The sequence below is a fragment of the Erpetoichthys calabaricus genome, chromosome 8, assembly GCF_900747795.2.
Source record: "Erpetoichthys calabaricus chromosome 8, fErpCal1.3, whole genome shotgun sequence".
In the NCBI taxonomy this organism is placed as follows: Eukaryota; Metazoa; Chordata; class Cladistia; order Polypteriformes; family Polypteridae; genus Erpetoichthys; species Erpetoichthys calabaricus.
This window is the reverse complement of record NC_041401.2, coordinates 197,837,779-197,863,496: the sequence shown is the minus strand read 5'-3', so window position 1 is coordinate 197,863,496 and position 25,718 is coordinate 197,837,779. Positions and strand designations below refer to the sequence as shown.

The following is a 25,718-nucleotide window of genomic DNA, read 5'->3' as shown; positions in this document are numbered from 1 at the left end:
TTACAGATGGTTAAGGTTGACAAACTAAAGCCTAATCCATCGATTTGATCGTGAGTACAAAGTGCCTTCCGTGTGAATGCCTGCAGCACCGCATGATTCATCCTTCTGTGTTTAAACACGTTGGTGTCCATAAGGAGGAATGTAAGGGCAGGTTTTTGAAAACCTGCAGCAGTCATTTAGTTGATGCTGTCACAGACATCCTTCAAGTCTCACTTAGAGAATCGGGGTCCCCACAAGTGGATTTTCTCAAGGAATTTGCCAGGCTGATGTGGTGGAGCACTTTAAGACACTGCTGAGAACTCATTACTGTAACATGGCAATCTCAGAGCTTCATCTTGGTTTAATCCTGATGCTCCGTATATGCAGTTAATTATCATGATTATTCATAGTGGCTCCAAAATCCGTACTAAGCCCTACTTTCTCTTCTGTTCTTTTTCTGGTTTTCTGTGGTGGTGATCTGCGCCCCCACCACCTGTTCAAAGCACCGTGGTGTCCCTCCATTGTCCACATGACCATCATCATCAAGTTCTTCCATGAGAACCCTGAATACAATGAGGAATGATGTGAGGTAGAATGCCTACAGCGGGCTGGCCAGGTGGTCTCGTGGCCCCTGCAGATTTTTTTTTTTTTTTTTTCTGCCCTCCCTGGCCGTTGGACGCGACTTTTATTTTTAATGTTAATTAGTCTTCCCTAATTTTTTTTTCTCTTTCTTCATCATGTAACACACTTTGAGCTCCATTGTTTGTATGAAGATGTGCTCTAGAACAACAATGTTGTTGTTGTTGGTCCAGTCAACAACTGAAGTCAAATCTCTCGCACATCTGGCCATCCTAGTCCCCCTGGATAATAAACCCCCTTATGATACAGTCCTGTTTAACGTTGTTGTACCATCAAATCTTGGGCCTTGGTGCAGCTGTGTTTTGGACTTCTAGCTGTAGCTAGCAGACGCCAGGATGTGTGAACTGGCAGCATCACATCCTTCACTTTCATCGTTGACACAGGCACCCCGGAGGGCAGTGCGCTGAGCTTGGTGTCAATCACAGTACCAACCACCCCATCGCTAAATTTACTGGTGATACCACCACAGCAGACCAGTTCATTAACAATGATGAGACAGCTTTTTCACACAGTGGTGGCAGGACAACAAATGTCGGCAAGACCAGTCTGCTGGTCATAGACCTCAGGAAGCAGGAGCAGACCAGCACACTGCTGTTGGCATTGGAGAGGATGTTGTGGAGATGGTTAGCAAGTGTCATTGTCACTAATGATCTGGACTGGGCACATATCAGCCACAGTTCAAAGGGCTCACAGCGCCTTTTATTTCACCTGGGTGTCTCCATTCATCCTCTAGGAGCGCAGCGTGAGAGTGTAGCCTGTCCTCGGTAGCTGCGTCACATCCTGTTAGGGCAAGTGCTCCCCTCAGGAGCACCGAGCACAGCAGAGCTCCGGATATTCCTGTCACACAGCGGCCATCTATTCAGGAGGCCTTAGAGGTGCAAACCTCGTTATTAAAGAGCTCGGCTCTCCTGCACTGTCACCTGCCACCCTCCTAACACTTGTTGTGCCATCTTTCAGTTTGTATATGTGGGTGACAAATGCAGGATTGTTTTTGTATACAGTAGACCCCCGCGAAGTTGCGGTTCAGGGTTCACGGACTCGGTCATTCGTGGGTTTTTCCTTAGAACCTAACTATTAATTGTTAGCAGAAAGTGCAAATATCCTCTGCAATTTTTTTATGGCTTCTTTTGTGGCAATACTGTGCTGTAGAGAGAACATAAAGCAACTGCTGAGGGAAACGCGGTTTGGGATGGCGGATGTAGCCAATCCGAGAGCGTTATTCATTTCTCCTCGCTGCTGATTGACTGCTGCCCTGTGACGCGTCTCCAGCTGAGTGTCCTCGTGTTTTCCATTTTGTTATTGTATCCATCCATCCATCCGTCCATTTTCCAACCCGCTGAAACCGAATACAGGGTCACAGGGGTCTGCTGGAGCCAATCCCAGCCAACACTGGGCACAAGGCAGGGACCAATCCTGGGCAGGGTGCCAACCCACCGCAGTGTTATTGTATTCGTTTGTTATTCTTAAACGCACAAGATGTCGCCGAAACGCCCTGCACCTTCTAAGTTTAAAACACTCCAGGAGAAGGTTGAACTACTGGATTTGTTCCGGGAACTAAAACGTTATGCTGTAGTAGCGCGCCACTATGGCATTAATGAAAGCACCGCACGTTACATAAAGAAGAACGAGGCAGCGATCTGGAGTACCGTATCTGTAACTTTCTGTGATAGTGTCAAAAAGGTAACGACCGTAAGGAATAAAAATATCGTCAGGATGGAATCTGCCTTGGCATTGTGGATCACCGACTACAGGAAGAAGAACATCCCCTTGGACGGTAACATCATAATCCATGAGAAAGTACGGAAATTGTACCAGCAGTTTGCTACAGGAGACAATGTAGCAACTTCCCATCTCAATGTTCCTGAAACCTATAAAGAAAAGCCAACACAAAACCCCACCAGAAGAAGACCACCCGTCCAAAGATACGACTCCTCCTGAAGCGCCTGAAGAAAAGGCGCCACCTGAGGAGTTTTAAATCCTCTGCATCGTACTGCACAGCTACTTCATCATCATCATCATCAATATCATTCATCATTGGTGAGTACCTGTACATTTTACTGTATTTTAATTATATATTCACTCTACTTTTATAACAAAGAAAACGTTCTTGCGTGAATTACAGTACGTATAGCGGTAACATCGTTATTTCACATTCTAGCACCGCGGGAGAGACAGCAGTACAGTACTGTAAAATTAAATTAAAATTAAATTAAAACAAAATTAAAGTGCTTTGGGGGCATACTGTATTTAGGGTTGAAACTATGCCTTTTAAATGCCTATTTTTATTTTTTAACCACATCCAAAAGTCGTGGTTTTTCACAATTCACGGGTGCTGTAGGAATGTAACCCCTACGAATTCTGAGGGTGTACTGTATCATATGTGTGCGCAGGTGTATTCAATATGATTTTATTTCTTTTGTCTTTTTGTATTATTGTTACTTGTCTCAGGGAGACAAGCAATTAAGAATTTCAGTGTGCGTTGTACACCCGATTGCAAACTTGAACTGAACAATAAGGATGGTTACCCACTGTGGAAATGCCACATGAGCTTTTGAGTGCAGGGTTGAGGGCCAGTGTCCCTTTCTCTGTCTCTTTCTTTTCTGTCCAGCCTCATTCCCTAAATTAAGTACGCCTGCCATTTTTTCCGCTTTGGACCGTACCTCAAGATTCACTTGTCCCTTGTCCTGTTTGCAGGTGTCACATCATGAGCTCCCCTTCTATAGGGGCTATTGATGAGCTTTTTGGGTCACGCAATCTGTTATACAATCTAACAAAGTAGTTCAGATTCTGACAGAGTGCCGTCTCTGGACAGAATGGAGTTTAGCCCAAAATGCAATGAGGCAGCGTGCCAACCCTAATATCACCCTGGCAGAGAAATGAAACTCTTTTATGACAGACAGGCTGAAAGGCCAAATTGCGGCCGTGCACTTTGATGGCTGATTCACAGCTCCTCTAATTAGAAGTGAGTGCTGATGTGGGTTCTTTTTTCAGGAGTTCATTACCTTCAGTTATATTTAAACAAAAAGTGTCACCCTTCAAATGAATCACCGTGAAATGTGCAGTGTATGGGGCGCTGCCGAGGTGCGATTGTGAGCTTTGCCATGTCTGTTCACTTTGTTTCTTAATCTCTTTGGTTGTTCATTTATTTAAATGCAGTGTTTCATACTAAATTATTCATTCAGTTTTTTGGTTTGCTGTCTGGCTTCTTGTATGTTTTATTCTGCTGGCTGTTAGTGTTCTTTGTTATTCACCCTGTCTCCTTCATATGGCGCCCAAGGAGGCGGGGCCACCTGATTAGGCATCGGGGTGCTGACATCTGCAGAATTTAAGAGGGGTCAACAACTCTGGCCTTGCATTTATTTGGATTCCTGCTTTTTGTGATTTTTGGATTTTGTCTCCAAGGTCTGGTTTTAGGTGTTGTAATTTATCAGATTTGTTGATTTATATTTTGCAAAACCTATTTTTTCCTTTTTGTTCAGCCTTGTCTTTTATTCAGTCCTTTTGAATCCTTGAACACATTTTTGAACATCGAAGGAAGTTTGTTTTCCTTCCTGGTGTTTCTCTCTCTCTGTCTTGGTATTTGTGGACATTCTGAATGAGCCTCACTTTGGGTCTGTGCAGGCCGTAAAGGTTGCCTTTTAAGTTTGGATTGTGTGCTCACTGGCTACAAGCCCCATAGCCATCACGGTCAAGCTGGTTGGCCGCACTTTCAGGGCACATGCACCACACATATCGCAGGTTCATGCCATGCCATGCAGTACCATACTTCACAGGTGGACAGCAAACCACAGGCCTTCTGGGCTTGGCTGCTGGCATGTGATCTCGGACAGGAAAGCTTCAAGCTGGGTAATAAAGTTGTTAGTTTAGAAAGATGAAAATGAGACAGGGCTCAAAGCAGCAGTAAAAGGATAAACAAAGTGATCAAGCAATAAACGAGAATAATAAACGAGAATACCTAAAATACTAAACAGTCACAATGCTTGAGCACAACTCCTAGCCCTCTCCTCTCAGGGCTGCCTCAGTGATGCCTTTGCCATGCAGCCAAAAAAGAATAGACGGGTAGGCCGAGGTGGAGCTACACGACACTAATATCTAACTGTCACAGCCTGGGGAGCAAGAGAAGGCAGGAACTCGCCAGCAAAACGGTGCCAGCCCATGCTCATGGAAGATAACCTCACCCTCGTGGTGAGACGATTTGGAGTCGCTACTCCACACAACAACGCGTTCACACTGCATCAGGAAACAAGAGCACTGAAATACAAGGAAGTCCGTCAGCCAGGGTCAGAGCCGAGTGCGAGTGTCGTAAGTGAAGGGAGCTTTGCTGTGTGCTGACTTAGACCTGCCCCTGACATTAGTAGGGTCCCATAGTCCCAGGGATGTCCCCCAGTCGTAAACCCTAGACGGGATACTCGACGGCAGCGAGGCGGAAGGCACTTTCATTACAAACGCTTCATAAAGCGAGTCAGAAGTCTGTAAGCAGACTTTATTTGCCTTTTAAAGTGTGGCATCGTGTTTTTTTATGTATTGTGCCAGACAAACAGCTGGCACTGTGATCAAGCAGTTCATCCGTCTAGGCAGGAATCCCTTTCTACAAGAGCGAGCTTTGCATGTCTAAAATTGCTCTCCCATCTGGACTTTGGATAAAAACAAACAACTACTAACTAAACGTGTAAGAGATCCCCCTACACATCCTCGAGGTCCCACGTGAACCGTAAATGTACATTTCAGTCGCCGTCGCCTTCATCTGGGGCAGCTTTCTGGGACGCTTTTGTTTCTTTCTATTGAACTAAGCAGCCATTCCGAGTCCGAGGTTTGCTTTTTTATCGTTTGTGTCACGTCAGTGTTTTTGAGGAGTAGTGCCGGCTGGGCCACTGGATGGCAGAATCCACGTCATGTGCAGAACCCCATGACTCGGCAGTTGGGTGAAGGAGTTATTTACACATCCTGTTTGCAGTAATGGACCAAGAAGTTCTACAGTGCAGGAATGGGCTTTGAGAGGAGCTGAAATATCTCACAATTAGACCACGACTTTGTCACTGGTATCCCACTTTCTGTTTTAAATCCACTCAGTGATTGCGTCCTTCAGTAAATGCGCATCAAACACCTGGACGTTGTGTCTTTTCAGATGTGCGAATTCGCTGTCACTTTCAGACGTCTGCTAGCCTTTGAATGGCACTGGCTGTGCCCTGAGCAGTGATTTCTTCAGTCACCCACCACAGGACATGGTGTTCCCAGTAACGAGTTCTGCATGCCCCATTCAGCTGCGACATATTCAAGGGGGACTAAGCCCTGGTGGCTGAAATTGTAACTTCCTGTGGAGGTTCTTGTCAGACTCCTTCTTAACAGGTGGTTTGTCTCTTTATTTTGTGACCTGCAGGGGCGCCATAGAGATCCAGACACCAGTCCTGGAATCAAAAGAACTTTTTCTTTTTTTGTTTTTACCCTAATTCCATTTATTTTTCTCTTAATTCCCAACTTCCACTGCACTCAGGTAATCCTTGTCCATTGCTTCCCAACTCCAGCTCTCCGATTGAGGTGAGATGGCTTCTTTTATGCTGGACCCAGCATGAGTGTTACCAGTGCCACAGCATTGCATGATCAGGTGGAAGGACGTCTCGTGGTAGCAGCCACTGGTGTTGGCCCTTCTGTAAGTGACCACTCTCCATCCCAGTCAGGGTGCCAGTGCATCTTTTTTTTTTTTTTTTTATGATTTGTATTTATTTACAGTACCCCTAATTCTTTATTGTTCAAGAAGCTTAACTATGCAGTAGACTTTCCATTTAGCAAGCAATGGTTTAGAAGTTTATAATCGAATAAGTCAGACAGTTCATGACCTGCTGCATGGGAGAGCTTCAAGGCTGAGGTGACCCACGATGGCCAAGTATACAACCTGCAGCTTGGAAAGCTTCATCGACGACTAATAAGGGAAGATGGACCATGACTGCTGTGGTCCGTGCCCCCTCAGGCCTAGCAGTCAGACTCCCTAAGGTGTGTGTGACGGTGGCCTCACTTTGCAGAATGTTCTCCCACCTGATACCTGCTGCTGTTGGAACAGACGCGGCCTCATTGCAGCCCTGATTGGATAAATGGATGCAGAAGTGCAGGAGAGCTGTCGTGTAATTGGAGGTGGAGGACACACAGGAGCCAAAGAAAAAGAACACAAGGGGGAATAAGTGAAATCCCACCACTCCGGTAATGGCCTGCGTTTTTCCTCATATTACGGTTCATTTTAGTTTTCCATCCTTAGCTAATTTCAGTGTCCCGTTTACCCCAGGGAAAAGGTTCAAAGGGTCAATCGTTAGAGCTTTGGTGTGTCCATGTTTACAGGACACCCTCCATACCGACACGTGTACCAGAGGCCTGGGCATCGGGAGCCCTGCAGCAGACACCTCCATATTGCATGATCCTTGAAAGAAGTCCACGACTTTGACAGTGAAAGACCGTGAAGCGTCTGTCTGACTCTGCACTTTGCACAAAGTGAGGGGCTTGAGGCTTTCTGCCACATCGCCCGCCTTGGTGATTCTAATGCCACTAGACATTCTTTATGAGCACATGTTTCTGTGAGGCCTGGCAGGGAGCACACAGAGGTGCCGGTGACGAGCGGCTGAAGCCTGCACGCTGATTAAATCACAGGAAGGAGAGGCCGGATTATCCGAGAAGTTATCGGAGAGGCTGGCAACAGCACTGCATCAGTGCCATGAAAGAAAACCTAAGACGCAAAGCCTCCCAGAGGGTCAGCAAAAGGCTTGGATGGTAAAGGAGCCCCCCAGTGTCCCCACGGCTGCACTTCCTCAGTGACTCTGTCTAGCTGTGCCGACGTCATCCACGGAGGGTGCTGTACACGGTATAGAAGTCAGCTGGCAGGCTGTGATGCTTGAAGAAGGAGCACACGAAAACGTTTTCGAGTCTGAAAATCACCTGAATCCCTGGTCTTGTGAAGTGTCCCACCTAACATGATTGGAGACCCCCAGGTAGTCTGACTTGAAGCTTTGGCCAGTTTCCATCTGAAGAAACAAGAGGGCAGGTAGATAGATAAGAAAGGCACTATATGGAGGAACGAGACTGGTGCAAAGACAGGCATTATGAAGTCTGATGGCCAAACGCAGCCCCAGTCACACCTCTTAGCATCCCATGGTGCAATGGGCCCGTGACTGGAGGTCCTCAGGATGATAGCTCATGGAAAGGTCAGGTAGATTTAGCAGTGATGGGCTCTCATTTTGCCACCGTTGCCTTTCCTCCAAGGTCGCTTGTGTCGTGATCAGTTTATAAAGGCATTTACTGCATCATTGGATCAGGAACAGCAAAGTGGAAAGCTGGTAAGGCACACAGTTAAGGCCGACTTCGTTACTGTAAGTAGCCCAGCACCTTCACGGAGACGCCCAACTTACAACACAAGTACCGCTGGCCAGTGATGGCAGAGCAAAGACTTGTGCAGCGACGGTGCCAGTCTGCTCTTTAAAGACGAGCAGCACAGGAATGAGCGGGTGGAGGAGTCTTGTGCACTTTCTCAGTCAGTTCAGCAACCTAACGTGACCGTCGTTTCACACGCTCCGCTTCCTTCGTCTTGCCTCCGTGTAATCAGCACCCTTGAATTAGGTCAATTTTCATGGTAATGCGGCTGCAGCTGCTGGTACTGCAGACCTGCGTGTATTCATATCCACCAAGGCCATTGGAGTGTTTCAGAGAGGTCCAGCATGCCAAGCAGAGACGAGTCCGACATGGTGGTCCCAGCCTGGCACAGAGGGCCTGGCATAAGGTCTATCGGCCCTGGGGGGAGCTGCGTGAGCACATAAAGGTCACAGAGAGGGAGTGAGAGTGAGCCTCGGACCAGGGTCCAAATGCTGGCCAGCTTTACCAACCGACTTTTAGTGTGCAGTGCCAAGTATGTGTGTGTGGAGGGTGCCTTGTGAGGACTGGCAGTGACAAATATTAATCCCCAATGCGTTTATTTTATTCACAACAGTCAAAAGCAAAGCTGTGCAGACGTGGGAGAGACAGCCATGCAGGTACGCACTTTCTTCAAGGTGACAGTCTAAATGTCACCTCACTGTCACTATTTCTGTCCATGTCAGAGTATTCCAAGTCAGGACTCCTTCCTGGAGGGGGACACAGTATAACAAAGGGTGACCAAGAATGGACTATGGGGGGCACCTGCCCAAGTGCTGAGAGATGGGAACACAATGCCACACACACGTCGCAGAGGTGCCAGGCAGCCATGGATCCGCTGTGCTTTTCTTTTTACCTTTGTTGTGATCTTTTGTATTCTTTTTTTATTTGTTTGCTATGTTGACACACACAGAATGTTATCTCTGCTCTTCAAATTTTTATTTAGAGCATTTTTAAAGAGATTCCTTTTATCTCGTGTCTTTTTGTGACATGGGCAGTGATGCCGTTGACCCCATTAACATAACGTTTACAAGGTACGATGGCTGCAAGTGCATGGCACGTTGTGACATTTAGATGGCTGTTTGGGTATCTGGATGAAGGTTTTGTTTTTCAACTGGCGTTTCATCTTCTGGACCCCGGTCCCTGTCCTCTCTGTGACAGCCTGATAACTGGGGTGTAATAATACGGACGTGGACGTCACATTGTGACAGTGCTGTGTTCTGCCAGGAGTAAGGCAGATCAAATATAATGATGGCTTTTGTAAGCTTCACTTTTATTGCCATTAGCTTTAAAAGAAGTAATTGTTATTGTGAGTGTAAATGTGAAATATGTTTGACATTGAAAAGGCATTCCAGGCAGACGGGCACCGGAGCTGGCCTAATACTCAAGTGGCAGACACCCACCAGATGATAGGGACCCGGGTCACCAGGAATATGTAACTGTGAACTAAGAAAGTGTGTCAAAAGAGAAAAAGAAATGGCTGGCTGGCAGCAACGGCGACTCTATGCCCTGTTATAATCACCATGTATTTGAGTTCATTTGAGTACACTCAACGCATGTCAAACAAATTGAATAAACGCACATTGAGATTAAGGCAAAGTGACATGAAAAGTCAGCATGGATTAATTAAGTAATTCAAATTTGTTAATAAAAAAAAAAAATCAGGGCGACAAATCCCATTAGCAGAAAGAGCAGCAGGATAGAATTGTCCCTTTCTGTACTCCATTGTCTGGAGTTTGAATGGTACCCGATTTTCAGGAAATGGCCAGCATATCGCTTGGAGGAAAACATTCAGAGACGTGTCCACTTACTCCCTAGGCAGCACAGACGAATCGATTGTGGACTTAATAAGATAAGTCCCAGTAGGGTGGCTCCGTGCCCTGCAAAGGCCGTTTGATTCAAAGCAGAACAATAAACAGTAAGCGTGTTTATATATACAGTAAATCACAGGGCGAATGTAGTCGTGAAATGTGGGGCATGCTAACAGATTACAGTGTAGGAGAGAGAAACAAAACGCCAAACCAAGGAGAAGTTTCCAGACATTGAGGGCACAGTGCCCAACGGTGGTCAGCGCTCCTACATATAAAAGACCCTAATGGCCAATGCGGACTCTGTGAGCACAGGCTATTTAATGTGCCCGGGAGGCAGCAGACACTTGGATCTGTTCGTGACCAGCAGAGCTCTTGATGTGTTTTGACAGGTTCCCCAGAGGCCTACTGCAGCCTGAGCGGTCACTGGGAGGACAGAAGTCGGGGAAGTGGCTCCATTGAGTGTAATCGCTGCACCAGTTGGGAACTGACTGACTGGCATGGCGTCTGTCCTAACCTTGGAATGGCTCGAGAGGCCTGGGCCTTTAATGTAGACTAGAGCTTAGTGAGGCAGACTAATTAGGCCAGACCCCAGGATTGGTCTGAATTTCCTAGCACAGGGGTGTCAAACACACGCTGGAGGGCTGCACTGCGTGAGTTTATCATCAATTACTGTTACTGATGGAACAGACTTGTTTGGCCTTGATTTGAAATGTTTTGCTTTTCTTTTCCCTTAACTAGCTAACAGACAATAAGGAGATGCAAAGCGAGCCAGCAGAGGGACTTGGACCACATGCAGCCTTTGAATGTAAGTAAATGTGAAGTGATGCATGTAGAAAGTAAAAATAGGAGACCCGCTATGAGAAGGACCATGGAGTCATAGTGGACTGTCACTGTCAACCTCCAGGCAGTGTTGAGCAGCTACTAAGAAGGCTGACAGAGTGTTAGGTTATATAGCGCCTTGATGTGTGCAGTACAAGTCACGAGAGGGTCTGCTCAAGCTTTATAACACACTGGTGAGGCCTCATCTGGAGTCCTGGGGGCAGTTTGGGTCTCCAGGCCACAAAAAGCAGCACTAGAGAAGGTCCAGAGAAGAGTGACTGGGCTGATTCCAGGACTGAGAGGTATCATCTGACGAGAGACTGAAAAAGCTGAGCCTCTGCACTTTAAGTAAAAAGAAGATAAAGGTGACACGACTGAAGTGCTTAAAATGATGAAGAGAGTTAGTCCAGTGGATCGAGACGGTGACTTTAAAATGAGTTCATTGAGAACACAGGGACACCTTTGGAAACTTGTGAAGGGGAAATTTCACACAAACATTCGGAAGTTTTTCTTGACACAGACACCAAGTGGACTAAGTGACCAAGTAGTGTGGTGGACAGCAGGACTTCAGTGATATTCACAACTCGACTCGAGTTAGGTGGAAAGGATTGGCAAGCTTTGTTGGGCTGAATGGCCTGTTCTCGTGTAACGTTGTTCTGATATTGCTAATGTTTCTAGCAGATGACCAGCTAACTTGGGGGTCTCAGACTCTGTTCCTGGCCCAACCAGTTTCTTAATTAGAAGCCAACTGAATTAAAGCATTAAAACACACTCTGTTGCGGGTTCGTGCCCACAGTCTGCCACACCAGATATTTGCAAAACTTTGATTTTCTTTGTGAGAGCAGCAGTCAGATGTTTTGTGGACCAGAACTGATGAATACGTTGAAGGCCTTTGACTTTTTTTTGTTTTCAGATGTTTTAATAAAACAGTCATCCCATAGTGCAGATGAAATCAGGTTAGCTGGTCTTCTGCTAGTCAGCTTTGCATCATTGCTACTGTTTGTCTGCTGGTTAAAGAAAGAAAAACGAAGGGTCCAGAGTGTTAAAAAGGAAGACCATCAAAGTCGAAGATGTCTGCTCCATTAGCAGCAGCAGCAAATGATTCCTAGTGGCGGAGCACACCCGAGTCAGAAGACCTAGGCGGGTTATTAGAGGTGGGCATGTTTTTAGCAGTAATATGCCAGCGTGTGGGCAGGTGGCATACCCAGCCTAGCAAGTGACTATCTGTGTGTACCATTGGGGCCAACTGGGCCTTTCTTTGATATGCCTTGATGTTTTTGTACTTGACTTAGATTTTTGTAATAAACAATTTCATTTTTCTGTATCTGGGGCACTGCCAGCCACTTCATCTCTAGATCAAGGTAATTACTGTGACACACTGCTACGCTTTAAGACGGAGAAGGGCACGAATGATTTAATGGGGCCGACCAGGAGGAGAAAGGGCATTAAACTCGCTAGGATTTAGGAACCCAAGATCCATCCTGTCTCTCACTCAACAAGCCAGAAACAGAAGTCGCATAGGAAGGTCTTCAGTTGACATTTCTATTTCGCCTCACTGTTGAAGGTCTTTGTTTTTATCTACAGATTTGGATGATCAGGGAGTTCAAGGCCATTGTGGCGGTTTACATCACATGGGACACAACCCTGCCTGCTTCTTCATTGCAACCTATGGACAACTGCTTGACAAAATGGTGTTGATGAATGTGCAAAATTATTTTCTACCCTCTTAATGTAAAACTAAATGGCAAAAATGTATTATATACCCCAATATGTACAAGTATAGATTTAGAAATTAAGGCTTCAACAACCGCCATTCATAACAGACTTGAGCAGAGGAGCCGAGTTGAGTGCCGTCACGGCCTGAGCTCAGTTAGAGACACAGCCGCCTTTAGCGCCACTCCGGCGGGTTGTATCTGCGTTAAGTACAAGGGGCTGCCTCTTGAGTGGCTTATTAAAATTGCATGTACCTTAAAGAGCTGGATGTCCTTCATTAGCCAGACGTCAGTGAGCATGTCGGCTGGGCTGTTGAGGAATTAAAAGCCCTACGGTGTCGAGCTGCGACTTTCATTCACAGACCGCCATGGTGTCAGCACTACGCTGTGTGGGCACACTAGTGAGCTTGGGGCCGCACACTGACGCAGCAGATACAATGCTACTCGTGTGCACATCGCCGAGAGAAGTCATGCATAACTCCCACCCAGTAAAGTTCTGGGAGGGCGTCGTGGTCCTGCCCGAGCTGGAGAGGATTTGGCAGGCCAAAAAGACCCGGAGATGACTGCGAGGCTCAAAGCCAGGGAGACCAACTAGCCCAACATGGACAAGAACTCACTTGTGACGTCGGCTGAAATATCGTTGTGTGTCACGACTTCTGTGAAGCACAACCCGAGTAACAGATGATGAGACATCCTAGCAACTAAATTTCAAAATGGCGGTGTCCAAGAACCCCCAGAATGGAGATATGACAGTATGAAGATATAACAATAAAATATAAGGAAACAGCCAAATAAAAGTGAAACTAAAATTGGCAAAACCTCACGGGGGGGAAACAAAATGAAATATTCCTGAACAAAAGTGTAATAAACAAAAATAACAAAGTCACAAGAATAATAACAGGCAACAAGGAGCGGATTTTACGATGGACGACAAGTAAAACTCTACTGGAGTGATGAAGAGGAGCCATCAGGAGGCACATGTGCAGGAAGATGGCCTCAAGCGTCGGGGTCTACAGCCCCTTTCTCCATTAGTACCCAATGACTTTGGCTAATGGCACTGACTTCTTTTGTCTTCATTTTAATTGCAGGGTGGCGTTGTGGTTAAGCCTTTGGACCTCAGATCCTTCTAGTGACACTGTGACACGGAGCAAGTCACTTGACATGTCTGCGCTCCCATTGGAAAAACAGAAGACCTGGAACCAGTTGTGTCACAGATGCTGGATGATGGTGTCCGTCAAAGACTTGGCTGGTAGTATCTATCTATCTCTATCTCTGTCTATCTAGTCATGAGGTAAGTGACTTGACTTTTTAAGATTCACAACACTCGCTTGTCTCCTTTTGCCTTAACCAGCAACCATACAATAAAGAGATGCCATAGGAGCCAACAGATGGCCAGCTACCTTCAAGGGGCTCCATCCCAGTTTCTGAAGGACATCCATTTTTTCTCCAAACTCTTTTAAAGCAAATTGAACACATTTTCTTCAACTTGAAATTTCAAATTTCTGAATGACTTTGTAATCAGAGAATCAGACTGTAACACGCTTTCTCCAATAGGTGTTGTTTGAAATGTTTTCTGATTTCTGTTGCATTTTTAAATGTCCCTGTGCACCAATGGTCGCGGCTATACCTGGGCTTAGTTGACAGCCCGTTACTGGTCACAGATCCTGTCATTAGAGCCACAATGAGCACTGCAAGCAGTTGGGTGTCCAGTATTGTGGATTCTAGTTAAAGAATGGAGGCCGAGTTCATAGTGATGCTGATCTGTGGTTCTCAACCAAGGCGAGGCTTTCGGAGTATGAATTCAGGTTAAAATGATCGACGTAGTTAATGTAGGCCAGGCTGCAGTTAACATTCCAAATAGATTATCAGAAAGCGTTTACTCAACAAATGGAATTTAACTTGTAGAGGCAAAAATGACAAAGGAGAATAAAATGAAGGTGTTTAATACCCACTGAGCAACATCAGTCTTTGACGCCAAATCAAAAAACGTACTGTAATGTTCATTCTCGGAGATCTTTTCAAGTAAGGAAGACACAAGTGTCGATGTGAGATAGCTGGTTATACTCGTTAAGTATGGTGCCAGTGAGCGGGCAATATATTGTAAGGCACAAGCAAGAGTTTCACTGCACTCTCGTTCCAGTCTGACATTCTCTTGTGACCTTGCAGGTCACCAGCTATAGCTATGAACCTGTGCTGTTTGAGTCGGAGATCTGTGAGAGATGTGACTGCTGCTACCACACGGGAACAAACAGCAGAGCGCCCCCTGGTGACGCCAGCTGAGCTCACAGTTGGCCCAAACACTGTGGCTAGCGACAATAAAGTAAGACTGTCCAGTTTGCGATTCTTTGTTTTTTTTTCCTGGCTCATGTTTATTTTGCATCTCTTGGCTCTTCAAAATACATTTTAGCAGAGTAGGTGCAGCAGCTGTGCACACAAACACCACACAGCACGCCGTGATTTCTGCTTCTCCTCGTGCAGTAAAGTTTCTAGCCTTAAATCCGTGGCTCTAGAGCCAAATGTACAGGTGCCCTGGACAGTTCATGTGCTCAGGATTTATATGGCCTCCGTTTAGGAGCGACTTCACACGAAAACTCAAACAACAGACAAGCAAAAGAGGGCATCACTCTGCTCCTGTCCTTTTTCTTTCTTTCTTTCTTTCTTTCTTTCTTTCTTTCTTTCTTTCTTTCCTTCCAACCAGCAAGGAACAAATTCAAACCCAAATCAATCAGAGGGACACACCCGGAGTCTGCGTAGAAGCAGCACACATCCTTCTGTACTCCAGTGATGACAGCAGCCTGAACATCATAATAATAATAATTCATTACATTTATATAGCTCTTTTCTCAGTACTCAAAGCGCTATCCACACAGGGAGGAACCAGGAAGCGAACCCACAATCTTCCCCAGTCTCCTTACTGCAAAGCAGCAGCACTACCACTGCGCCACCTGTGAGGACATCATTACAAACCATACCAGAGAATGGTGTATTGGGCAGTGATGCCCCCTAGTGCCCCAGGTCCCCGTAGTAAACCGTGAATCTCACAATCCGTTGACTCAGTGCCCACCACTGTGCCAGACTGAGCCGTTGCACATATTGTAGGAATCTGCAAACATCCATTTTATGCTTCTTTGAATAAAACCATCAGCTAAATAAGCACATGTAAATATATGAATATCCATCCATTTTCTGAAGGCAGCAGCAGCAAGCATAAGGGAGGGACCGAATGTGGACGAGGTGCCAATCCATAGGTGGCTGTACCTTCACAAAAACCAACACAACGTCAATTCACAGTCCTCAGTGAATGAAAGTCATCCATTCTGAGAAAGGGAGAAAACAATCTGAATATGTGGAGAAAATCACATGAGCACTGGGAGAACAGACAAACGCCACACAGACGGGGGCTTCACCTCCAGTCTGCTGGGCCAGCGGGGCTGCAATGAGACTAGCCACCATGCTGTCCATATGTGTGTGGATCTTAGCTGTAAAATACAAAGGAGAGCAAGCAGGTCATCAGTCTCGGTTTGAATATTACAATCGGTGGATCCTTGCGGGCAGACTGGCAGATGGAGAACAGACAGAATTAAAATTTGAGGTATGCTTAGTCTACCTGCTGTGCCACACAAAGCATAAATCCAAGAGAGAAATCAGACTGGCACTAACGCGTCCAGAACTGAAAGAGTAAGCCATAAGCAGGCAAGAGAGCAAAACCAATAGAAAGTCTGAACGCAGATTAAATGCCGAGCCAAGGAGCAGAGTGCAGCCGCTAAACAACCTACAGTGTGTGTGAGATGAGGATCATTTGGTGTCTGCACTTTACATGCTGCGCAAAGCCTGCAGGCAACTACAAAAACACAAAATGGTGCCCATGGTGACGTCACCAAGAATCCCTCAAAACAGTAAAACAATTAACAAGACCCAAAGAGCAGAAGCACGTCATTCGTGACTCTAATTAACACCATTTGCACAGGACAAACACCGATACAGAAACCAGGGACACAATGAGGATGGCTGGGTGGGTAAAACACAAAGATCAGCTTTATAGATAGATAGGTATGTAGGTAGATGTGAAAGGCGCTATATAATAGATAGATATGATTGGTGCTATATGATAAATAGATAAGAATGACACAAGATGATAGGCAGACATATACAGTACAGCATGGACAAAGATGGAGGAATTGAAGGCTCACCAGAGAGTGTGGTGAATGGTGTGCAGCCGCTGCAGTTGTTTCCCTTCCTTCTGCCGAGATGCAGTTGTCTTGTGTTTTGCCGGAGAGCAGTTACTTACAATTCAAAAGAAGGTCAACTGTTGAAACAGAAAATGTCAGCATTGCATGAGTTCTGAGGTGAATTTCCATCCACAGAGGAAAACCCACCAGGTCCCTAACCCCCAAGCAAGGCCAAGAAGTGGAGGATCATAACTGTGCCTTGTGAGTCTTTAAAGGCCTCTCTATACCTTTTGGTTAAGCTTAACAAGGAATAATCAAAATAAAAAGAGAGTTTCAGTTACACACTGCAAATAACATTCAGGCAGTGCCATCCAAGGGTGGGATTGTGAATGGTGTGGAACTCGAGCTGGATGAACTAGTAAGATATCCGTGAAATGTTTAATGGTGTATTATGTCAAACTTCATGCCTACTCAATCATAACATTTATGTCAGATGTCTTGTAAAAGAACACAAAGCTCGGCTCATGGTTATTCTTAAGTGTTTTGTGAGGTCTTAGGTGGACAGAATAGGTGGCTGGGCAGATGTAAATGAAGTTCGGGAAGACACTTTGGATGGGCAGCCTAGAATGGCATCTGACACCATCACTATTGAAACAGTGCTCATCACCTAAAGTGTTTGGCCACTGTAATCGAGTCAGGACCCCCAGATGTGTTTGCTGTTGGCACATCAGCAAAGTAATAAATCCCATTTCTCACTGGTGAACACCCCATGGACATGGGGGTCCTTATTGCTCCATGTTTAGAATACAATGAAATCTTTACTGTCATGTGCTAATTAACGTGACACCCGTCGCCACACTCGTGGGGGGGGGCCATGACTAGCCGACCTCAATACTGGTGAACTGAATGTACCAGCTTACCTGAAAGTTAGAATTGTTGTCCTCTCTGTTAAGATATTTTGGCTCAAACAGCCATTGGAGGTTTGCACAGACCAAAACAATGACCCGAGCGCAGGCCACAACTCTCTAGTTATACAGATGGGCCTCCCCCTGGAAAAGGAACGCACAGCCCTACTCCTTACACTTAGAGCAAAACAAGTGGCCTCTGGCCAAGCCTCCAACTTGCAAAGGGCAACATGGCCGCCTTTAGATGTGTTCTGCTGTCCTGCCACTTTCTCTCTTGTTCCAAGCAGTGTCATGTATTCATATGACTTGTAGGGTTGACGTGTCCACCCTCTAGGACAGAATTAATGGACTCCATGCATGTCACATTTCACAGTCTGTCCTGGAGTTACCAGTGCATACATAGGGCACATAACCACCTGGCAGTGCCCTTCTTTCTGTACTGCCATGATGATAAGTGCTGCTTCTCTCACTGACTGCTGTCTTCCTTGTCTCCATCTTTCCCTGAGCCTGTCCATGTTTTTGGGTCACCATGCAGTATCTCTAAATCACTTTGTATTTATACCGACTACTCCCTCAATCAGAGGCACAATAAGATGCCAATACAACCAGTGTGCTTACTCAACTCTGGTGATGCCATCATGCTGTAAGATGTCAGCGGCACGTTACTGGTTTATCGTGTTCTGAGCTGGAGGCCTAGAACCAATTCCCAGCCATCCAGTCCCGGGTTGTCAGTCTGCTTGAGCCAATGATGCACTCTCACGGGTGGGCACATACAACCTCATTTGAACTGTGACCCTGAATGTGCCAGGATGCCGTAGTGTGGCATATTTACTTTTTACTTCAAGGTATAAACTCCAGAGGTGCTTTGCTGCACTTCTAAGAATATTTGTGCCAGTTTGCTCCCTCTGTTTTCCAGCCCTGTCTTCCCATTGAACACTTCCAGCAGTTGCAGGCAGCTAATGGCTTTCAGCAAGAGGCCTAATCCACGACTGCGGTTTTTATGAAGAGGCTTCTTTGAATTGCATATTACCAGAATTACTGGAGGTGACGGAAAATACAGCTGTGCATTCAAGGCGAGCGTGCCTTTGAGAACGCTGAACTGCTACAACATGTCGAGAGAGCGATAACAAACACACTGACACTGTCCTTCACACCGACTACATTCACGAGCTTCATTGATTGTCGAGCTAAATGAGCTAAAGAGTGATAAACTGACATTTATGATGAAGAATTTTGCCCAGTTTCTGGTTTAATGGCTGTGGATTGACTTCAGCACATAATCATTTGTAATGCAAGTTACTTAAATTAAAAAGACGGGAGCTTATTGTATAATATCTCCATTTTATGAATCTGTTTTTTTTTAATTGGACGCGGGTGCAGGCCGCTCTAGCAAAGAGGCTAAGAAATTCTTAAATGTGTCAGTCATACATTGTATCTGATGAAAATGGGAATTTTTACTTCACTTTTTTATACTGCAGGGACAGAACAGCAGAATAAAGAGTACATGAAAGAAGAGAAGAGAGGTGAAGAGCTACAGCAGCAATAGCCGACCACTAGCAAGTGCCACAAGCGCCGCCTGGCACCTAAGGCCGTCCCGTCACCCTTTTTCTCCACACTGAAGGATCTACAGGTAGACACCATTTTGATGTGGGATAAATGACTAGGGGTCACTGGGCACAGGGGTGACTTTGGCATGGGGCCTGTGGCACAGCTGCACCCCAGCTGTACATTCACACAAGTGACGCTCGGCCTACTTCCCTCATTCAGGGCTGATATTTCACTGCAGACATGGGCACTGCCACTTCCAATTTCAAATTCCTGACTTGATGGGACATTTTCAAGCAATCACAAGCACCCATAGAATCATCTCTGGAGGGCTGCTCAGTGTTTGTGACACTTCTCTGGCTTGCTTGCCTTTTTCTGGGGCTGCCTCACTTCCTGTGTGATTTTTCTGTTTTGTATGATTGATAGTGTGATGGATTTCCATCGTGTAGAGCAGTAGGTGGCAGCTGTAGTCACCTCTTTGTCATCTTAACGCATCCCCACTCAGGGGCTCATAGACTGTGGTGTGCATTGAATAAGGAGATGCTTTGGGGTGTGTGGCTGATTAAGACTGCCACGCCGGTGACCGGCAGTCGTCCTGAGAAATCGTAATGAGTTTACGAGCACACGTCACTCTCATATTGCTGCTCGTTACACTCTCACAACTGAGGGTCCCCACTGGAGTCGTTTGTATCAAAGTGGACCCAGGGTGGCCAAAACCGAGAGGATGGAGTCTTTGAAGACTGCATGTGCCATGTTCACAAGTGCCTCTTACTTGCAGGATAGCAGCATGCCAACTGAACTATAATTCTGCTGCTAAAAAATGAATGTTTACGAGCCCAAGCAGTACTGGGTGACGGAAAACACAAAAGGGACTTGGATGAGTGTAAGCCTGGAAGGCAAAGCACTAAAGAAAAATCAAATTCAAAAACCACTTCACGCATCTGGCCTAAGACCAACTTGTGTCCTTGCCCCTAACTAGTCTAATGTTTGAGTAAGATTCCTTTGTATTTTGGTTTTTGTTCCAGACTAGATGAACAAGTTGCTGTGCACCATCATCTTATATATGGCAAGGCGCAGCATGTCATTACCATGTTATGTGACTGGAAACAGTTAACTAGATGGCTGTAGCCATCAAAAACTCCTCAAAATGTTGTGTAGCCCATGAAGACCAGCTGTTCCCAAAATGGCGTCCAAGTGCCATCTCTGCCAGAACAAAGTTAAAAGTGGCTGGATGTCTTCCAGAAGGAGACATGTGACATTCTGAGGTGCCATCGCTAGTGTTAATCACCTCCCAGGTTAGGGATGCCTTCCTAAAGCTCGCTGGTCTGATCTGCTCGGCAAGCAGCGAAAGGAGGGCCGAGACCCCAAGGCAGAGCCAGGCCTGGCCATTCACGCGAGCGGACTCGAGCCTGTTGTGCATTGGTGACTGCTGCTCTTGTGCAGTTTACAACTTCAGTATAAATTCAGTATCAAGAGACAATGAAAGACATGAGTATTACCTTCAGGTATTATTGTGGTTGACGTTTGGAACAGTGGCCTTAATTACTGGGAGTCAACTGGGAAAGGATGACCAGGAGATGATCACGATGGGGAGGATGGAAGGGAAATCCGTGCCGTGCCGGGATCAAAGCTAGAAAGACAGAAACAGGACCAGGGCGTCAAAACCATAAAGGACAAAACAAGTGCAGAAAGCTGAGATGAAAAGACGATCAAAACCAAAGGACCCTGACGACGGGCCCACCTACTTGTTCAGGAAACTGTCGCTAACGAAGGCTATTAATGAAAGCAACAGAAACTGAGGGGGGCTGACTTGCTGCTCAAGAAACGTGATGGCACCACCAGCAACGAGCATGAAAACTACAAATGATGTCACGTAAAACAACGAATGTAAAAATGAAAAATGAGTGTAAGAATCCTCTTTGAAGAGTACTGCAAACGAACCTAACGAATGTAACTGCTGCAGCGTGTCGCGTTTGCACGAGACGCATTGACCAGACTCGGAAATAAAACTGAAAAAGAGCAAAATTCATAGCAAGCCTTCTGTTGAGGCAGTGAAGCCCCACGCTTGAGCAAAACTCCCCCCGTCACATGACCGTGGCAACCACGGCCATAAGAGAGGCCCACCCTGTCATGGCAGCCCCTCATTACTCAGGGGTGAGTGCTGGCAGATGGCACGACTCACTCATTGGCGGGTGGGCAGCACATCTGATTGGAGGCCCAAGGCTGCTCCACACATTTGGGGTTCACACTGTGGGACGCAGGCTGGCCGGTTCAAGTGGAGTGGGATTTGCTTGGATTCACTCAGTTCTACAAAGCAAGATGACGGGGACCTCCCAGTGTTGGATATTAAAGAGTTGTGGCAGCGGGCACATCGTGAAGACCAACACTCAGAATTTAAAGCATCAAAACGCAGACTGACGTTCAGCTCCAGTAATCAATTAGCATTGACCGCCAGTGCCTCCATCCCAGAAGGGAAAAGTGTCCTTCACTCTACGCATATTTCATTGTGCTCTACAGACCCCCAAGGCAAAGCAGGGCTGGAAATCATGTGCTCCCCCCCGGGAACCTCTGACCGTGACAGACACATCACTCTTGCACATGCGGCACAGTTTATGCAGACCACTTTACATTTCTGACTTAATTTTGCCTTGGAATTACATGAACATCACATTGGTGTAATAACAGCTGATGGGCTGTTTGCTTTTAAATGGGGCATGATGATGGGCAGCAGTGGTTTAGCAGGTAGTCCCTCTGGCCTTAGGCTGACATGAAACAAGTCTTCTCGGAAATCAGATCCATGTGGTTCAGTGCCACTCAAAGCCCGCATTGAAAAGTCACTTCACATGTGCAGCTTTGTGAGCAAAATCAGCCACAAAATGTAAAGGACTGCGGTGGGCTGGCGCCCTGCCCGGGGTTTGTTCCTGCCTTGTGCCCTGTGCTGGCTGGGATTGGCTCCAGGAGACCCCCGCCCCGCTGTGACCATGTGTTAGGATATAGCAGGTTAGATAATGAGTGACTGACTGACTGAAAATGTAAAGGAAGCCAATCTGCCTGCCTGTTTAAGCACGCAGCTGCACTACCAGACAAAGGCGTCTGCAGGGACCAGTGCCACAAAATGACAATGTCCTCGAGAGAGAAGGGGGCCATACAAGCACAGAAACCAAGAAGTAAAAGCCCAACTGACGAGTTCAGCCAGCATTTCTATCTGCATGCAGGAGTGAAGTGCGACTAACCAGATGAAGTGGCGTGGCCACTTACCCATCTCAGATGTACAAAGTCCCATGAGCACCCAGAGTAGTCGTTTACATCTGACTTCTGGTTCTGGAGGCTACACTGGCACACGGCGTTTCTGCTCCCAGTCCCTCAGTTCCCCTTAGCTATTCCTGGGCTCGCAGGGCTCAAATCCTAAGCAAACATGGATGTCCCAGTGGCACAGTGAAGTGAAGACCGAGTATGGCAGTCCTCATACCTGCTCATTTATTTTCCAGGTCCATAGCACTACCTAAGAGAAGCACTGGCACCTAGAGGGTTAAAACTCACCTGTTAAATAACGGGCACACGTGGTATTTGCACCATGTGTGTGCGAGTGTGCCCTGTTGAGCGTCGGAGCCTCAGTTGCTATGGCAGCGGCCCCTCACAATGCAATGCTATGGTAGGAAGACCAGGTGGGTGACTGGCTGAATTCTTAAAGTCTTGTTGTTTGTCATTAGGCTACCACTGCATGTCACCCACAGGTGAAGGACGCTTTATAAGAACAAAAAAAGGCTGAGTGTCCAGCAGCCCCCGGGGCTTCTCCTTATATGCTGTAACACGTGTCTTTGGCGCTTCAAGGACGTGAATCAAACCCCCCGCACTCGGCTCTCCCACACTCCTGCCCTTCTTAATGTTCTTAATTTCCTCTTTAATTATCTACTAAACGTCTTGGAGGCCAACGGACTTTGCTTCTGTGAGTGACGTTTGGGTGACAGTCAGGCCCAAGTAAAGAACACCAGGGGTGCCTCACGGCTGTACCACCATGTCCAGTTTGTCCAAAACCCTCCCAGACATCCTGTCACCATCGTAATGTAAAAGTGCCACACAAATGGACTTGGCACACCTACAAAGTCACCCTATTAAAAAAGTCCAAGAAGTGTGTGGCATCTCCTGTCAGCCTGCTGCCCCGCACCATCTCAGGGGTTTCTTTTTTATGACAAATCCTCTGGAGATGGTTAGTAACTTTAAAGCCTTCATGTAAAAGTTCTGATACGAAGGGCTCAATAACCAACAAACAGGACTCGCCATTTTTAATAAAAGATCAAATGTAACAATGAAGTCAAACAGAGAGAGAGAGAGAGACCAGAGCCCTGAAAGTATGTGCAGATTGGCAGCACCACATCCTCCTCATAACCCTCCACAGGGTGGTGCATTGTGCCCCCTGCCATGACTGTGTGTCCAGACGCAGACATGTGCTGGTGGCACAGCCATCACAGGCCTGATCACCCACAATGACGAGACGGCTTACAAAGGAGAGGCCTACCAACAATCTAACCAGCCAAACAACGGAGCTGGGCAGAGGCGCACCACACTGGCATTTACGTCAGAAGGGTGAGTTGCTTTAAATGCCTCGGAGTGATGATGATAACTTGTCCAAAGCTGTGTACAGCAAAGGGAGCAACTGTGGGGTGGTATCACTTAAGGCCATTGTGAGGCCCTCTGTACGGGTGCCACTCTTTCTTGGCAGTGCTAATCCTGCATGCTGGTATGTTGTGCCAGCTCATCTCCTAGGTATTGGTACTGTAACTGTTTGAGCACTTCATAATAATAATAATAACACTACATTTTATTTATTTGTAGGCGCCTTTCTAAACACTCAAGGACACCGAACAATAGATAAAACACAGATTATAAAGATAACTAAAATACAAAAATTAAAATCAGAGCAACGGTAATCAAAGAGAAAAAGCCATCTTAAACAAATGAGCTTCAAGTTTGGATTTGAAAAGTGAAAATGATTCAATATGTCTAAGCTCAGATGGTAGTGAGTCCCAGAGCAACTGAATGCTGTGCCCCCCATGGTGGTAAGATGGACGAAGGGGACAGTCAAGTGGATGGAGGAAGAAGAGGATCGAAGGGTACGGGAGGGAATGGTAACATGGAGGAGGTCAGACAGATATGGAGGGCGAGCCTTAAAAGGTAACACAAGAATTTTGAATTGAATGCGGAACTGAACTGGAAGCTTGTGAAGGTTCTGCAAGACGGGAGTGAGATGATGAATCGCAGGGGTTCGAGTAATGATGCGGGCGGGCAGCTGAACTCTCTAAAGAGATTTGCGAATAACAAATAATAACAGGGCTACACTGAGGGGGTGCTACTGTTGTGGCCCTTGTACAGTTCGGGGGACTGACGCCTGCCAAGCCAGTAACAAATGAAACATAAAACGCACTGGCGCCCTGGACTTAAAGGAGGTAGCGGCGTTAATGCCACCATGCTACCCAAATGCTCACACCGTTTTTTAAAATAAACCCACCCATCCACCTACTTTCTGAGCACCTGCCAACTGCAGGAACAAGGTGCCAGTCTGCCATAGGGCACACTCATGCTTTCCACCCACTGTGCCAACATCAAGTCTTTAGTCAGCGTCAGCACATACAGTATTTTTGGGGTCGGGGAAGAAAGGGGGTCCCAGAAGAAGACCAAGAGATGTAAAGGTCACCTGATGGACAGCCAGGCTTTGCCCTAATGCTGTGGGGTCCTTAGGCAACTTGCCATGACTATCAAGTAATGAAATCTGTTAAAGAACGACTCGCAGCGGAGATGCCAGCGCGCTTTATTGTATGCCTCACATGAACTTGAGCTGCTCATGTAAAGCTCGACTGTCTGGTGCAGCTGAAGGATTTCAAGCACTGATATTTGTCACCGTGGCCAGCTGCTGTGTGCAGTAAGCAAAGGCAGGGCCTGTATGGCAGTACCCGTGGCTTGTAGTTCATAAAGATGGTGAGTGAGCTTCATTAAGGCTGCACAAATCCTGGCCAACATGCATTTTTAATACACCGTGGCTGACTCCATCCTTTAGTCTCCGCTGGACTCCACCAGCGCTGCACACAATCCCGCAGCAAATGTCAGCAGTGACCGGCCGGCTCCTGTGGCTGACACATCTAAAGCAACTTTTCTGTCCCCGTTGGGTTTTTTGAAAGGCGGTGTTGCCAGGCACCCAATGGGTGACACTGATCCATACCTTGGAACTGCAAGGAGCCTTCATCAGACACGGGAGAGATGAGAGATGGTGACAGCTGGTCTCGATTTGTGAACTGAAGACAAAACGTTAGATGCACACAGGGACAGATCACTTAGGGGGCTTGTGAGGCCCTCAGCACGGGTGACACTGTTTCTCGGTGTGCCTTTCCTGCATGCACTCCTTGGATTTGTTCCACTCTGTACTGTAGGGACGGACCGTCACAGTGAGAGGACTTTCTTATAACATTGTGTCAGCTAGGGGGTGCCCCAGTTGTTGCCCATGTGCCCACACAATGCCAGACGGTCAAGATATAAAAGACAGAAAAAACAAAGTGACCAACACGGGTGAAACAAATCAGCTGCAGCCTCTCCATACCGTCCTGATGCCCTCTGGCATTCTTTCAGTGCTCCTGAACTTGCATCGCTGGGCACTTTCTCACCCTTCACGCCAACCTCTGCACCACCCAAGGCATGGGGGTGCTCATCAGGAGTTTGATTTTTCCCAATTTCCTTTTCTTTTTTTTTTTTTACGCTTGTTTT

General features: G+C 46.6%; 1 protein-coding gene and 1 long non-coding RNA gene across 23 annotated transcripts in view; one reads left to right on the top strand and one right to left on the bottom strand.

Moving 5' to 3' along the window:
* Nucleotides 1-25,718, top strand: part of LOC127528966 (uncharacterized) — a 524,038-nt gene that overhangs the window by 431,143 nt on the left and 67,177 nt on the right. The window lies entirely within an intron of this gene.
* LOC114656450 (microtubule-associated protein 2-like) overlaps nt 1-25,718 on the bottom strand; it is a 128,217-nt gene that overhangs the window by 59,930 nt on the left and 42,569 nt on the right. For 15 of the 17 annotated variants that reach the window (XM_051930927.1, XM_051930936.1, XM_051930938.1 and 12 more), the window contains one exon: nt 16,537-16,652. The exons of the other annotated variants lie outside the window; for them this stretch is intronic. The gene's annotated coding sequence lies outside the window, so the exon portion shown is untranslated. The remainder of the gene's footprint in view (nt 1-16,536; nt 16,653-25,718) is intronic. 17 annotated transcript variants of the gene reach the window in all.